Below are 15,112 nucleotides of genomic sequence, written 5' to 3' on the forward strand. Positions count from 1 at the left end.
TTAGTTAAACGAGAGCACAATTTAGTAAAACGAGCGCACAATGTAGTAAAACGAGTGCACATTCTCTCAACATGCAAAACATTTTGCGATGACCCCTCTAGGGCTCCGTAAGAAATAGACGTTGTACATTCTAAAAAAGTTGTTATGGAAACCCCAAAACACATCTAAAATGCTAGGTTGTTAAAAACCTTCATTAAAAAAAAGCTAACTGGCCTCCACAGCTAGTTAACAGTGGTGATTGGTTGTTGACCTTTTTCAAAATAGACCTAAGGGTTGCCAAACCATGTCCCTGAAGCTGTTTGTGCAAAATTCCTCTCAGATTACACATTATCAGCAGCTCCATTCTTGGACTGTCTGGAGGACTGTGCGCGTGAGCATTAAAAAAAAATCTACTGCAACTCATGTGTTGAACCATCTTCTTTTCCCATGCGCGACACACCCCCCTTTTTGAATGCTCGTTGACAGACTTACAGTCTTAAATTTGAAATGGCTTTCAGCACATATACAATGTTGCCAATGCCTCATTTTAAATGTTATGAACCTAATTACACTGTCAACAAAGTGTGGAGCTCTTGTTAGCCTTGTGGATGGGTTAAAAGAAGCGATTTTTGTGCAGTATGAGATATGCCCGGTTGCTAGCGCTAATAGCGCTATGGAAGAATCTGTAAGTACTGGCTAAGTTTGGAATGCTTTGGGTCTGGATAGGGTCGCCCCTCATCCATGATGATCATACTTAACTAAAACCCATTTAAGACCCCTTTAAACACAACTTCAAATAAAATCAGTGTGTGCTTTCAATCAATCATAAAACAACGGAGAACAAAATGCAAAACACAGAAGTTCAATTTAATTTTTAATTTTTGCAATGTCTGCCATTTTGTGATACTTTACATAATTTTGGTGTTTAAAAAAACAAACAAGCACGTAACAGCATAAATTGTTTTAAATCCTCCCAAGATATAACTGTCATTGACATGTAAGACATGTAGGGAGGGAAGGGGGGCGCGAGGGGCTTAGACTTGCAGTAATTATTATTATTTTGTAACAACCACACTAGGTTCACCAATATGCAATACAGGACTATGTGTAGATTGTAGTACACCAAAGTATGGAGGGTGGACATGTCTCTCAATTCATTTTAAATCACATCTAGAGAATATAGAACATTTTATAGAATCTTTTGGATTAAAAAATTAAAACTTAAAAATCTTTTAGAAAATATATAGTTTAGATTGTTTTAACAGTTTTATCTTGGCAGACACCAACATGTATTAGCTGAACACAAAGACATATAAAACCATAAAAGTGTGAACACATTTATAAGCAATTACTTACAATGCTGTGCCAAGAAGGTAAAGATGAGGATCATATATCTCAGTTTGGATCTACTTTCAATTTCAGGTGCATTTTAGCTAATGACAAAACTGTAAGTAAGCACAACCCCCTTCATTTCAGAATTGAAAAAAAGCAGATAATTATGATAAACACATCTTTAAAAAGGGAACATAAGGTTTGAGGGTCTGATTAACATTAAGTGGGAAAGGAGCTTAAACATACTGATTTGGCTACAAGCCTCTGACAGTGATCAAATCAAAGTTTCAACTATAGCTGATCATATACTCAATTACCTAAACCATTTGTTGTAAAAGGGTAATTCCATGGAAAATTATGTCTTTTGAAACATCTATAACACCAATAAAATGTGATGGTATGGTATGATGTGAATGATTACATGAAATTTGAGCATTTGCTATTTTTGACTGAAGAATGTACATGAGAAAAAATGCACAAAAAATGAATGTTATCATTCACATCATACAAATGCCAAGGCATTTCACTGGCGTTATGGATGTGACAAAAAGTCAATTTTCCGTGGAATTGCCCAAAACCAAAACTGTTGAAAGACAGTCTATGAAAGATCCTTCATCTCCATCTCTGTTTGGGGCGTCTCTCTTCCCTGTAGAGTCTCATACACTGAGGACTGAGTTCTTCTCTGGAGAGGCATGTGCGTGTCACTCACAGTCCCCACACTCTGAAAGATACAGATGCAATTACTGGCTTCTAACAGTTTGATCAATTAATGAAGAAATGCACACACACATACATATACACACACACACATACACACACACACACACACACACACACACACACACACACACACACACACACACACACACACATACACACACACACACACACATACACACACACACACACACATAGCCACACACACACATACACACACACCTATATTGAAACTTTCATCATAATTTGAACAGATTCTATACCTGCACATTGGTTTCTTTACTTCTTTTACTTCTGTGAACATGAGTGATTAATAATCATTACAAATCAAATACTGTAGCCGATGCACAGGAGTAATTGCCTGCATCCTCACTGCTGGCTGGGTTTAGATGCAGCTTGTTGTCTCTGGTTGTGTGTTTATAGGTCACAGGCTGTCCATTCTTGTACCAGATGAAGGTGGGGTCGTTACTCAGAGTACAGGTAGTATTACAGGTATGGGTGACTTTGTCCCCCTCTTTCACTGTATCAAGAGGTGCCCACACCTGCAGATCTAGAGAATACACAATGCAAGGAAATGATGTATGCAGACAAACTACATTAAAATCATTAAACTGTATTAAACTTCAAATGTTACCTGTAACAGAGATGGTGACTCCAGGTACTCCAGAGAAACCCTGCCCCCCTGTTGTTGTTAACCTGAAGGTATATTCTCCAGTGACTCTCTCTGATGTCTTTCAGTCTCAGGGTACAACTATTTTCTTTCTTACCAAGAAACCCATACTTTATAGATTTTTGGCTGTGAAACCAAAACATGTTGCTGATGTGGTCAGCTCTTAGATAAAAGTAAGTGCATGGAATGTCCACTGATGAGCCCATTAATACACAGATATTCTCATCAGAGTAGGTCACACCCCAGCACTCTTTATCTGGAACACCTATAATCACACACAGCACCAAAACCCACATAAACGAGAAAAGCTACAGGCTGAATGCACATATTATTGTTTGTTAAAGGTCCAGTGATGGATCTCAACTGTCAAACAAATTACATTGTGGATTAAAATATTTGAATGTCATTCCTGCTCTCTGATAAGAACTGAAAAGAAGTACAAATGTAAATCACTGGAGGTGATCTGTATACTCACACACTGCTGGGGAGCGTAGAGCTTCATGACCTCTCACTGCACAGGAGTATCTGGCCACTTCATAGACTAGTATGGAGGCTGTCAGTGGTTCTGTCTTGTAGAATCTGTCCAGTCTTGTACCAGACATACTGAAGTTCAGAGCCCAACGGAGGTGCTGCAGGTCACTTCAGTCTGATGCTGTTTGTGTGCAGCCGCTTCCTCTACTGTCAGATCTATTCATGGTCAGGCATGAGTGAGGTATAGGAAGTTTACCACATTAAGTTATCAACCATAAATAGTGATAAAATGACAATGATTTTGAACCCCGTAATTACCTGTAACAGACAATGTAATACCAGGTTTGCTTGTCATCCATTTCAAGTGTAAGACTGTATAAAACCGAAACTGATCAACACCAGAGTCTCCATCTGAAAGTGTGTCTATGTTCAGACTGCAGTCAGGATAATTAGAGTGACTGTGTTTTATGACTCTACCACTCTTCTCTTCATACCACTCTCCTCCCAGATACGTGTCTCCATAAGAATACTGGTATGTGCAGGGCAGGACCACTGATGCTCCTTTAAGACCACAGACATGTGTAGAGGAGTAGGTCACACTCCATTCACACTGCACAGCTGAAACACAACCAAAACAAAAGATGAGAAAAATATGCACTATACTCACAAATAATTCAACTAAACTTGACTGGATTTTGTCAATTCAACATACAACATCTAAGAATCAAAAAACCTTTCCTGTATACATCACATACCGATACACATACATACATTATCTTTGACAGTATGTAACTGTGTAATAATGCATCTTACCAGTTAGACTCAGGAGAAAATGCACCAAAAATACCTTAATGCCTTTTAAAAGCAGATCTTGTTCTACCTGCATTCAGAAAGAGTACAGTCTGCCATGATGTTATCATGCTGGTGCTAGACATTTTCATCACCGGAAAGGGCACCAATTCAGCAATGACTGTTACTAAACCACAAAACATGAAATTAAACAAACTGACGTTTTTCCTTCAAACACAATGTTATTATGTTGAACTGACATATTTTGCATGGATTCCAGTTTTTTTTCCTTTTTCCTCCAGTATATACGCTTAGGCTACCTTAAGTAATTCAATTTGAAAAAATGGATTAATTGGAATGAACATTTTAACACAATAAGGTTGTGTTTAATTTAAAACTAGACTGTTTTATATAATTGTAACATAATATGGTTTGATAAATTGGACAGCCCTGACTTTTCCTTTTTTATAGTGAATAGGAGAAAGAACTGGAAAACACCATGTCAAATACATCACATAACATCACACCACAAACAACATGAGAGTCTTTTTTATCGCAATAATTTCCTTTGTAGATCAACTACAACTGATTTCAGCCCCCAGGTTACAGCTACACTGTAAAAATATGTTTTAATGCTCAGTTTAACTCAGTCAAAGCAATATTATGACTTGATCCACCCTGATCTTTTTACATACCTCTGGATGACAGTTGGGTTATGTTGAGTGCTTCTGGATCACAAGCAGTGAATAAGTCACTGTGCAACAATCTTGACTAAATGTCACTGTGGCATATGTCCTACTGATGCAGAAAAAAACAGTATTTGAAGTTATACGAGACAGGATGCATACACCCTGACCTAGAGCAACAAAGACAGAAACAACACAAGGGCAAGTTGTCACAAAGTCAAGCCATGCTGTTGATGTTGAGTTGAGTAAATTATGTGTACTTCAAAGTCATAGCATTTATTGACAAAACAATTCTTCCTTGTCATCTTGCAAATTGATGGTTCACCTGCTTTAGTACCAGTCCAGCTACACTGTAACAAATTACAAATTGTTGACTCAGCTTAGTTAAGTCATCTTCATCCTTTTGACTGAGTTAAATTAAGTTGAGCATAATTCAAAGCAAAATTATGACTTAATGCTTATCTTTTATGTATCACAGCTGGGTTATGATGAGTACCGTGATCCTCTTAACTGTCTCTGAGGGTTGTGTCATACTGCTGCAGAAAAAAAACCAGTATTGAACACTATTAATAGTTATGAGGATGCAGGTACAGAAACCGCAAATGTGCAAGTTGGTGCAAAGTCCAGTGCTACTGTATATGCAAAGCCAACATGTAATGTTATGTCTTGAGCAAATAACATGTAGTTTTGTGTCTATGAGCAAATCACATGTAGTGCTGTGTCTATGAGCAAATAACATGTCGTAATGTGTCTATGAGCAAATAACATGAAGTGTTGTGTCTATGAGCAAATAACTTGACACTAACATGTTGACTTAACATTTTACATTCATTTGACATTTTTTTTATTTTGCATTTTACATTCATTTCACATGCATAACTTCAAAGTCAAGTTAAATCAAGTCAAGTTTATTTATATAGCGCATTTCATACACAGAGGTCATTCAATGTGCTTTACATAAACAAAACCAAACAATAATAACAAATGAAAGCATAGAAAGGCAATATAGTCAAAGAATAGTTAAAAGGTAAAGATCATAATAAAAAGAAAACATAAAACACAAGGTAAAATCATTTAAAAATAAAAAATAGTTAGTAAGCAAAAACAAAGGCAAAAGTAGTAAAAAAGTAATAAAAGACAAGGTAGAATAATTATCAAGGCAGATTCAGAATATGTAACTCGGCACAGTTAGCAGAAAGCATCTGAGAACAGTTTGGTCTTAAGTCTAGATTTAAAACTGGCTACAGTTGGGGCCTTTTTGATTTCATCCGAAAGTTGGTTCCACAGCTGAGCCGCATAGCAGCTAAAAGCTGCTTCACCATGTTTAGTTCTAACTGTAGGTTTTACTAGCAGGTTTTTCACCTGGGACCTGAGAGGACGAGAGGGTGTGTACTGCTGAAACATGTCTGACAGGTATTTAGGTCCTGCTCCATTTACTGATTTATAAACAAGCAATAGTGCTTTAAAGTCAATTCTGTGACTTACTGGAAGCCAGTGCAAGGACTTAAGAATTGGAGTAATGTGTCAGTTCTTTTAGTTTTTGTTAGAATCCTAGCTGCTGCATTTTGTATCACCTGAAGTTGTTTAATAGTCTTTTTAGGAAGGCCTGTGAACAGTCCATTGCAGTAATCAACCTTGCTGGAGATAAATGCATGAATGAGTTTTTCTAAGTCATATTTTGACATCAGCCCTCTGAGTTTGCCAATATTTTTGAGGTGGTAAAACGCTGATTTAGTTATTGCTTTCATGTGGCTGTTGAAATTTAGATCACTGTCAATTAATACACCAAGATTTTTAACTGTATCCTTTGCCTTAAACCCTTTTGTGTCAAGGAGAGTGGCAACCCTAAGTCTTTCTTCCTTTTTACCAAATATAATTACTTCAGTTTTTTCTTTGTTCAGCTGAAGAAAATTTTGAGACATCCAGGTGTTGATTTGTTCAATACACTGACACATAGATTCAACAGGACCATAGTCGTTTGGTGACAGAGCTAAGTAAATTTGTGTGTCATCTGCATAGCTATGATATGAAATCAAATTATTTTGGATGATTTGTCCAAGTGGGAGCATATAGTCTTGTCTTGTCTGTCTTGCTTTGCATATTTCAGAGTTATATGTGCGGAGCATCTCTTTATAGATTTCATAGTGGATCTGAAGTTTGTATTCACGCCATTTTCTTTCAGTCTTCCTACACTCTCTTTTTAAAAGTTTAACTGCTGGATTTTGCCTCCATGGTGCTTTCAAGGATACAAGGATACAAGGAAGTTTATTGTCACATGCATATAGTTACTGGAAGTAAGAAATGCAGTGAAATTATGTCTGGTGTCAGCCTATTTGTGCATTTATGGGGGTACAAAGTGCAGTAGAAGAGGGGTTTAGTAGATTAAGTGGCAAGGGCTGCATAAGAAAGGTGGGGGAGGCACCAACAAGGAGCACCCAAAAGCAACAGGGGCAAGGAAAAACTCCCTTACCAAGGAAGAAACCTTGGGCAGATCCACGGCTCAAGGGGCTAACCCAACTGCCAGGGGTCTTGGTGTGTGTGTTAGGGGGATGACAAGGGAGATGGGATAGTGTGCTGTGTATGTGGGGAGAGGGCAGTGTGCAATATGTGTGTTGGAGAAGCTTCCTCATGAGACAATGTGCTGTGTATTGGGGGGGCTAGGCAATCAAGGACATGGGTAGATAGATGGAGGAAAAATCAAAAATAATAAATAAAAAGTTCTATGGAGATGTGCAAAAGTTGGAGAAAGTCAGATGTGTGTGTGTGGGGCTTCTGGTTTGGGACATGTAGGAACAAGACGTGCGAATGAGAGTCTCCTGAGAACTTTGTCATAACTACCTTAAAACTCCTTATTATACACGAACTTACATCTAAGAAATCGTTTCATTGGTTTATTTTGACATTTGCCACATTTTTCGTTGTTGCTGGAACATGCCAAAGGAAGATACTGAGCCGAAAAAGCCCAACCTAAGACCAAGTGGCAAGATAGCTAACATGGCGACTGCTGCTAAGGCTAATGACCTGGCTACGATGTTGGCGACAGAAATGGAAAAACAACGCGAACATCTGAAAGAGGACATGGCAGGTTTGAGTAAAACGTCTCTGGCGCCTATCCAAGCATCCATAGCGAACTTCCACGAAATGGTGAATACATTGGGAAGGAGAGTCACCGCGGTGGAGACTTCAACAGGCGAAAACTTTGACGCCCTGTTCAAGGCAGAGAAAGCCATCACGGAATTGCAAGCTCTAAATGCTACGCTGGTTGATCGCGTTGATGACCTTGAAAACCGGTCTAGAAGGGTAAATCTTCGTATTATAAATGTGCCAGAGGATAGTGAAACAGGGGACGACATGGCTACTTTTGTATCCACACTTTTGAAAGACACCATGGAGAACCTATTCTCTACACCGCCTGAACTGGACCGCGCGCATCGGGCTCTGATAAAGAAACCTAAAAAGGGTCAGTCACCCAGACCTATAATCGTAGCCTTCCACAGATATCAAGACCGAGAGCGAGTTCTGCGTTGGTCAAGGCAGAAAGACGCAATATACGAGGGTAATACACTGAGGTTTTACCCTGACCTTAGCTACAATCTCTCCAAGAAGCGTGCAGCCTTCAAGAACGTCAAAGCGGCTCTCTATCGGAAGGGAGTTCAATTCAGGCTATTTTACCCTGCGCGTTTACGCGTGACCCATGGAGGGGAAAATTTTATGTTTGAAACACCAGCGGATGCCGAGACCTTCTACTCCCAAAAAGTTGAGAGAGACCTCAACACCTCGGCCTCTATCGAACAGGAGGACTAACGCAACATCCATTCACCAACACCGGGTAAAGTAAGCTATGGCTACATCTGAGACGAACTAGCACTAAGTCGCCTACTGCGGGGCTAGGCTCCACTATGGTATGCCGTGGACTGTTAAGGCATGTTTCAGTTTGTTATTTTTATTTTATTATTATGTATTCTTAGTTTTGTTCTTGTTCATAAGTACTTTGAATGTATAGGAGTTTTCTTCACTATTATGTTGACTCAGGGGCTCTCTAGAGAGTAAGTTTTTTGATAACGAGTTTTTGGGAGCGTTTAGAAAAGGGACGAATCCTGCGTGCTGCTAATTTAGCAGAGATAGGAGGGTTGGGTTTATTGGGGATAATGGGGTAGGCTGGACTTTACATTCTAGTTCTGTTTGTCATTGTAAACTTGTTGGATTTCACTGTGTATTATTACTGACTTTAATGGTGTTAGATCAAGGCATGACACACGTTTTGTATGTAAAAGGTGAAATGATCACTATGTGCAAATCTGTAGGACTTCTGTGTGGCTATGGCTGATAGGGTAAATGTTGGCGGGTCAACCGTCAGGTTTACATCGTGGAACGTTAAAGGTCTTAATGGCCCTGTTAAAAGAGGTAAAATACTCTCTCACATAAAAAATCTGAAAACTGATATTGCATTTCTCCAAGAAACGCACTTACGTAATGCAGATCAACTACGCTTAAAGAGACATTGGGTGGGGCAAACATTTAATTCTAGCTTTAACACCAAAGCAAGAGGTACAGCAATAATAATACATAAAAGAATTCAGTTCACTTCATCTATCTATATATCTGATCCACAAGGCCGTTATGTTATAGTATCTGGGCAACTCTTTCATATACCTGTATTACTGGTGAATATATATGCTCCTAATTGGGATGATGCTAAATTTGTGCAAATGGTTGTTTGTCAGCTACCAGACCTTAACACCCAGCTGTTGATTTTAGGGGGAGATTTTAACTGTGTTATGGATCCAAACTTGGACAGGTCCAAACCTAAAGTGCAAACTCTCTCTAAAATGGCTTGTAAGTTTTCAGAATTTTTCAGCCATGCAGCATGTGTGGATCCTTGGCGCTATTTTAATCCTCAGAGTAAAACGTTTTCATTTTTTTCTAACGTGCATCACACATATTCCAGAATAGATTATTTTTACATAGATAAGAAACTTTTGAATTCAGTGGAGAAGGTTGAGTATTCCACTATTGTAGAATCAGATCATGCCCCCATACTAATGGATCTTCATTTTCAACAAAACTACAGTAGTCGTCCACAGTGGCGATTTAACACCACATTACTGTCAGATAACACATTCTGCACTTCAATAGGTATAGCCATCAATACTTTTTTGGAAACTAACAAAATGGATTCTGTATCCCCATCATTGCTATGGGAGACACTTAAAGCCTATCTTAGGGGAGAAATAATAGCTTATTCTTCTCATCGTAATAGGGAAAGAAAGAAACAAAAACAGCAGCTAATGGATGCCATATCTGATTTAGATAGTAAATATTCCTCCTCTCCAAGTCCATCTCTTTATAAAGAGAGAATATCATTACAAACTCAGTTTAACTTAATTTCTCTGAAACGGAACGACTTATTATGAGATCGCGTGGATTGCATTATGAACATGGAGAAAAATCAGGGCGTCTTTTGGCACATCAACTAAATCTAGGTCAGCAGCACAGATTATATCAAAAATTGAAGATGAAACCGGTGGAATCACAACAGACCCCCTAAAAATAAATGCTACTTTTAAGGACTTCTATTTTGATTTATATAACTCACAATCACTGAAAGATACATCACTGTTTCAGACTTTTTTTAAAACCTTTAAAGTCCCCACACTATCTGCTAATCACAAGGAGTATCTAGATCAACTGATGGCACATGAGGAGGTTAGATCTGCCATCTCAGCCATGCAAAATGGAAAATCCCCAGGGCCAGATGGCTTTCCAATTGACTTCTATAAGAAATTCTCTGATCAGCTAACCCCCCTACTATTAGATATGTTTATTGATGCATTGTCACAGGGCAAATTGCCTGACTCCCTTAATGAAGCGTCCATAACTCTTCTGTTAAAGCCGGGTAGGGATGCTTCAAAATGTGGATCATACCGACCAGTATCACTTTTAAACACAGATATTAAAATACTGTCCAAATTATTGGCTACACGTTTGGAAACACCATTACCACATATAATATCAACTGACCAAACAGGTTTCATCAAAGGGCGGCATTTATTTTCCAACATTAGACGGCTTATGAATGTGTTGTATAGTCCCTCATCTGATGATTCCCCAGAAGTTGTGGTTTCATTAGATGCGGAGAAGGCTTTCGACCGCGTTGAATGGGATTTTCTTTTTTTTGTTTGAAAGAAATTTGGTTTTGGTAAAACATTTACCAACTGGATCCAACTGCTTTATTCCTCCCCTAAAGCCTCAGTTATTACAAATCAAGTGCGCTCCCAATGTTTCTCTCTGTCTAGAGGTACCAGACAGGGTTGTCCATTGAGCCCTTTATTATTCACATTAGCAATAGAACCATTAGCTCTGGTCCTCAAATCAACACCCTCAATACATGGTATAAGTAGATGGGGACTGGGAATGAAGTTATCATTATATGCAGATGATATGTTGCTTTACATATCAGATCCAATGCAAAGTATCAATACAATTATTTCAGTGTTACATACTTTTGGTCAGATCTCAGGCTATAAACTTAACTTATCAAAAAGTGAATGTTTACCTATAAACAAATTAGCTATGCAAATACCAGATCATGCTCTGCCATTTCATATTTCTAGATCAGGATTCAAATATTTGGGTATTAACATAACCCCTGCATTTAAAAACCTCTTTGATGGAAATTTTGCCCCACTCATGTCTAAACTTAAATCAGACTTACAAAAATGGGACATTTTGCATCTGACTTTAGCAGGCAGAGTGAATTGTGTTAAAATGAACGTTCTGCCAAGATTTTTATTTCTGTTTCAATGTATTCCCATCTTCTTATCCAAATCATTTTTCTGTCAGCTTGACAAAATAATATCTAAATTTATATGGAGTGGTCAGAACCCTAGAATTAGTAAAGATTTCTTACAACGTCCAAGAGCTGGAGGCGGGTTGGCTCTGCCAAATTTTAGAAGCTACTACTGGGCAGCAAATGTCCACAAAATAGCGTACTGGATTCAATCTCCAGGTATAGACTGGTGTGAAATGGAGGGCATGTCATGCATATCATCATCTCTCCTTGCCCTGGTTTCGTCTAATCTTCCTATGAAGATATCACATTTTACATCCAACCCCGTGGTAATATCTACTCTCAAAATATGGTCTCAGTTTAGGAGGCAGAACAACCTGAGGGAAACTCTTCTGACTTATACTGCGCTGTGTAACAATCACAACTTCTTACCCGCCAAATGGGACCACACCTTTATAGCATGGTATAGAAAAGGGATCATGAGGTTCAGTGATCTATATGTGGATGGAACCTTCTCTAGTTTCAATGATTTACGTTCCAAATATGACCTCCAACAAAATGACCTATTTAGCTATTTTCAAGCAGCGTCAATTTGCTAAGAGCCATAGCCCGCAGTTTCCTAGCCTTCCTAATGAGTCACTTGTAGATTCAGTTTTGAAAGTTCCTTTTTGGCTGAGGGGTTTTACTGCACACTCTTACACAATGATCATGTCAATGGACAATGGCAAGCTGGTCAGGATCAAACTTAAATGGGAGAAAGAACTTGGCACTGAAATCTCTGAAGATACTTGGACTGAAGCTCTGAAAAGAGTGAACAATAGTACTTCTTGTGCAAGGCTTAGTCTAATCCAGTTTAAGGTGGTTCACCGCTTGCATTGGAGTAGAGCGAAGATTTCTTCATTTTATCCAAATGTTGATAGTAGCTGTGTCAGGTGTCATGTTAATGTGGCAGATTTGACACACATGTTTTGGTCGTGCCATTTGCTAACAGGGTACTGGTCTGAAATATTTGATGTGCTGTCTAAAGTCCTTGGAGTCACTTTACAACCTTGTGCAATGATAGCATTATTTGGTGTAGTATATGAGGAAACAAGCATGACCAAGATACAACTCAACATCATAGCATTTGTTTCTTTGCTGGCACGAAGGCAAATTCTGCTTCATTGGAAATCTAATATACCACCCACAGCAGCACAATGGTTGAAAGATGTAATGCTATTCTTACATTTGGAGAAGATACAATTTGCGATAAGATGCTCAGACAAATTTCAGTTAGTCTGGGAACCTCTTTTGACATACTTTGGTAATCTTCAAGAGCTTCCCAACACATTAAGGCATAATTTAATAAGTCATACAGAGCTTTGAAGTCATCTTGTCCCTCATTCAAACCCTATTCATGTATCTGTGTTTTAATTTCACTTAGGTGTGTCTATTCATAGACATTTGTAACTAAACATTTCCTTTTCCTTTATTATTTTATTATTTTCATTGTTGTTGTGTTGGTCCAGTCGGGGTGGGTGGGTGGATGGGTGGGGGGTGTTTTGTGTGTATAAAAAGGAAAAATAGAAGAAAAATCTTTTGTAACTTTGCTGATAAGTCATTGTAAATACTCATGGTTTTTCAATAAAAAAAATTATAAAAAAAAAAAGATGTGTGTGTGTGTGTGTGTGTTTTGACGTGTGATGAAATAAGAAAATAAATAAAAGTCTGTAGCATAGGGAGAGGGATGTAAAAGTGCTAAAAGTCATGTAGGTGTGTGTGTGTGTGTGTGTGTGTGTGGGGGGTCATGAGTGCTGAGGAGTGAATGTGTGCAAAGTCAGTATAGTGTGAGTTCAGAGTTCAGATGGCCTAGGGGGATAAAAACTTCTCTTCTTCTTTCTGTTTGTCCTTAACTTTATTGAATTGTAATGGAGCAATGTCATCCATAATGTTTGACATTTTTGCATTAAAGTGATCAAATAAGTCTTCTACAGAGTCTGACAGTTGACTTGACATTAGTGAAAGTGCTTGCTCAAAGAGTGCACTTGTTTGATCATTTATGATTCTCCTTTTTACAATCATAGCTGTGTTTTGAGTGTGTGGGGACATAGACACATCAAAGAACATGCAGAAATTATCAGATAAGGCCAGGTCTTTAACAGCTGTAGAGACATCGAGACCCTTTGTGATAACAAGGTCGAGGGTATGGCTGAGAGTGTGTTGGCCCCTGTACATGCTGTGTTAGGGAGAAAGTATCGATTAGTGCAATGAAATCCTTGGCGTAATTGTTTTCAGGATTATCCACATGCAAGTTTAGATCCCCTGATATAATAAGACAGTCAAACTCTATGCAAACGACTGATAGCAGTTCAACTAGCTCTTCAAGAAAAACTTTTGCTGAATGTTTTGGAGGCCTGTAAATTGTCAGTAATAAAATCTGAGAAGACTTAATGCGTGCACACAGATATTCAAATGAAGTAAAGTCACCGAATGACGACTGATTGCACTGAAACAGGGACACGATAACTTGAGGTTGTCAATGCAATGAGTTTTGGGATGCTGCAGCAATGCAATGTCCAGTTTACAGTTATTGTGGCTGTGTGGGAAATTAAGTGTTATGTCACAGAGGGGTGTCATGTGGGGGCAGATTGTCCATTTAGCTGCCGTACTGGGGGTAGTTTCCAGATGTAAACAAATAGCAAACAATTAACTGGCCACAGTGTCTGAATTCCTCAGTGCAGTCAACACAGCACTGTGTATGTCCATAATGTTTGTGTATGATGTATAGTTGTGTATGTCCATAATGTTTGTGTATGATGTATGTTTGTGTATGATGTATGTTTGTGTATGATGTATGTTTGTGTATGATGCATGTTTGTGTATGATGTATGATGTTTGTGTATGATGTATGTTTGTGTATGATGTATGTTTGTGTGTGATGTATGAGGTTTGTGTATGTTCATAATGTCTGTGTATGATGCATGTTTGTGTATGATGTATGTTTGTGTGTGATGCATGTTTGTGTATGATGTTTATGTATGATGTATGTGTATGATGCATGATGTTTGTGTGTGATGTATGATGTTTGTGTGTGATGCATGTTTGTGTATGAGTAGAGAGTGTAGTTACTTGCTGTTCAATCATGTTCATGCTCATTTCATTATGTTTTCTGCAGGTTATGAAACTGACTGGAAATATGACTGTACTGTATGTAAGGCACTTTTGGGGCATAAAAATGATTGTGTGTGAGTGTAGAATTGACTATAGAATACCCTGCAGAATAAATTATTGTGTGTGTGTGTAGAGTTGACTGTAGAATACCCTGCAGAATAAATGATTGTATGTGTGTGTGTGGAATTGACTGTAGAATACCTTGCAGAATAAATGATTGTGTGTGTGTGTGTAGAGTTGACTGTAGAATACCTTGCAGAATAAATGAAAGGGATATGAAGAATATAAATAATTTGGGCATTCTTAAGAAGGTATTTGAAGACCAACCTTTAGTGCCACCTACTGGTGAAACATATTGTTTTTACTCTATTGCATTTAACATCTAGAGAGAACAGAGTAACACAGAGAGAATATCAAACATACTATTTGTTGTTATTCATATATTTATAACATTATTTTTTAAAGCTTTTGAGTCCTATGTTGCTGAGTAAATGTGTAAGAACACAAATAAGTTTAGACATAGGCAGC

At 38.2% G+C, this 15,112-nt stretch overlaps 1 long non-coding RNA gene across 4 annotated transcripts; it reads right to left on the minus strand.

Moving 5' to 3' along the window:
• Positions 1 to 1,846: 1,846 nt before the first annotated feature.
• On the minus strand, positions 1,847 to 4,730 carry LOC125298084. Of its 4 annotated transcripts, none has more exons than XR_007194161.1 (6): positions 4,654 to 4,730; positions 3,983 to 4,145; positions 3,488 to 3,787; positions 2,663 to 3,385; positions 2,292 to 2,578; positions 1,847 to 2,032 (listed from the first exon to the last, which is right to left on the minus strand). It is a non-coding gene; the product is annotated as an uncharacterized LOC125298084 (long non-coding RNA). The 4 variants fall into 4 exon arrangements; XR_007194160.1 differs by having other exon boundaries at positions 2,663 to 2,963; positions 3,174 to 3,385; positions 3,488 to 4,145; XR_007194158.1 differs by having other exon boundaries at positions 3,488 to 4,145.
• Between the last annotated feature and the right edge of the window lie 10,382 nt (positions 4,731 to 15,112).

The sequence above is a fragment of the Alosa alosa genome, chromosome 7 (assembly GCF_017589495.1).
Source record: "Alosa alosa isolate M-15738 ecotype Scorff River chromosome 7, AALO_Geno_1.1, whole genome shotgun sequence".
Taxonomy (NCBI): domain Eukaryota; kingdom Metazoa; phylum Chordata; class Actinopteri; order Clupeiformes; family Clupeidae; genus Alosa; species Alosa alosa.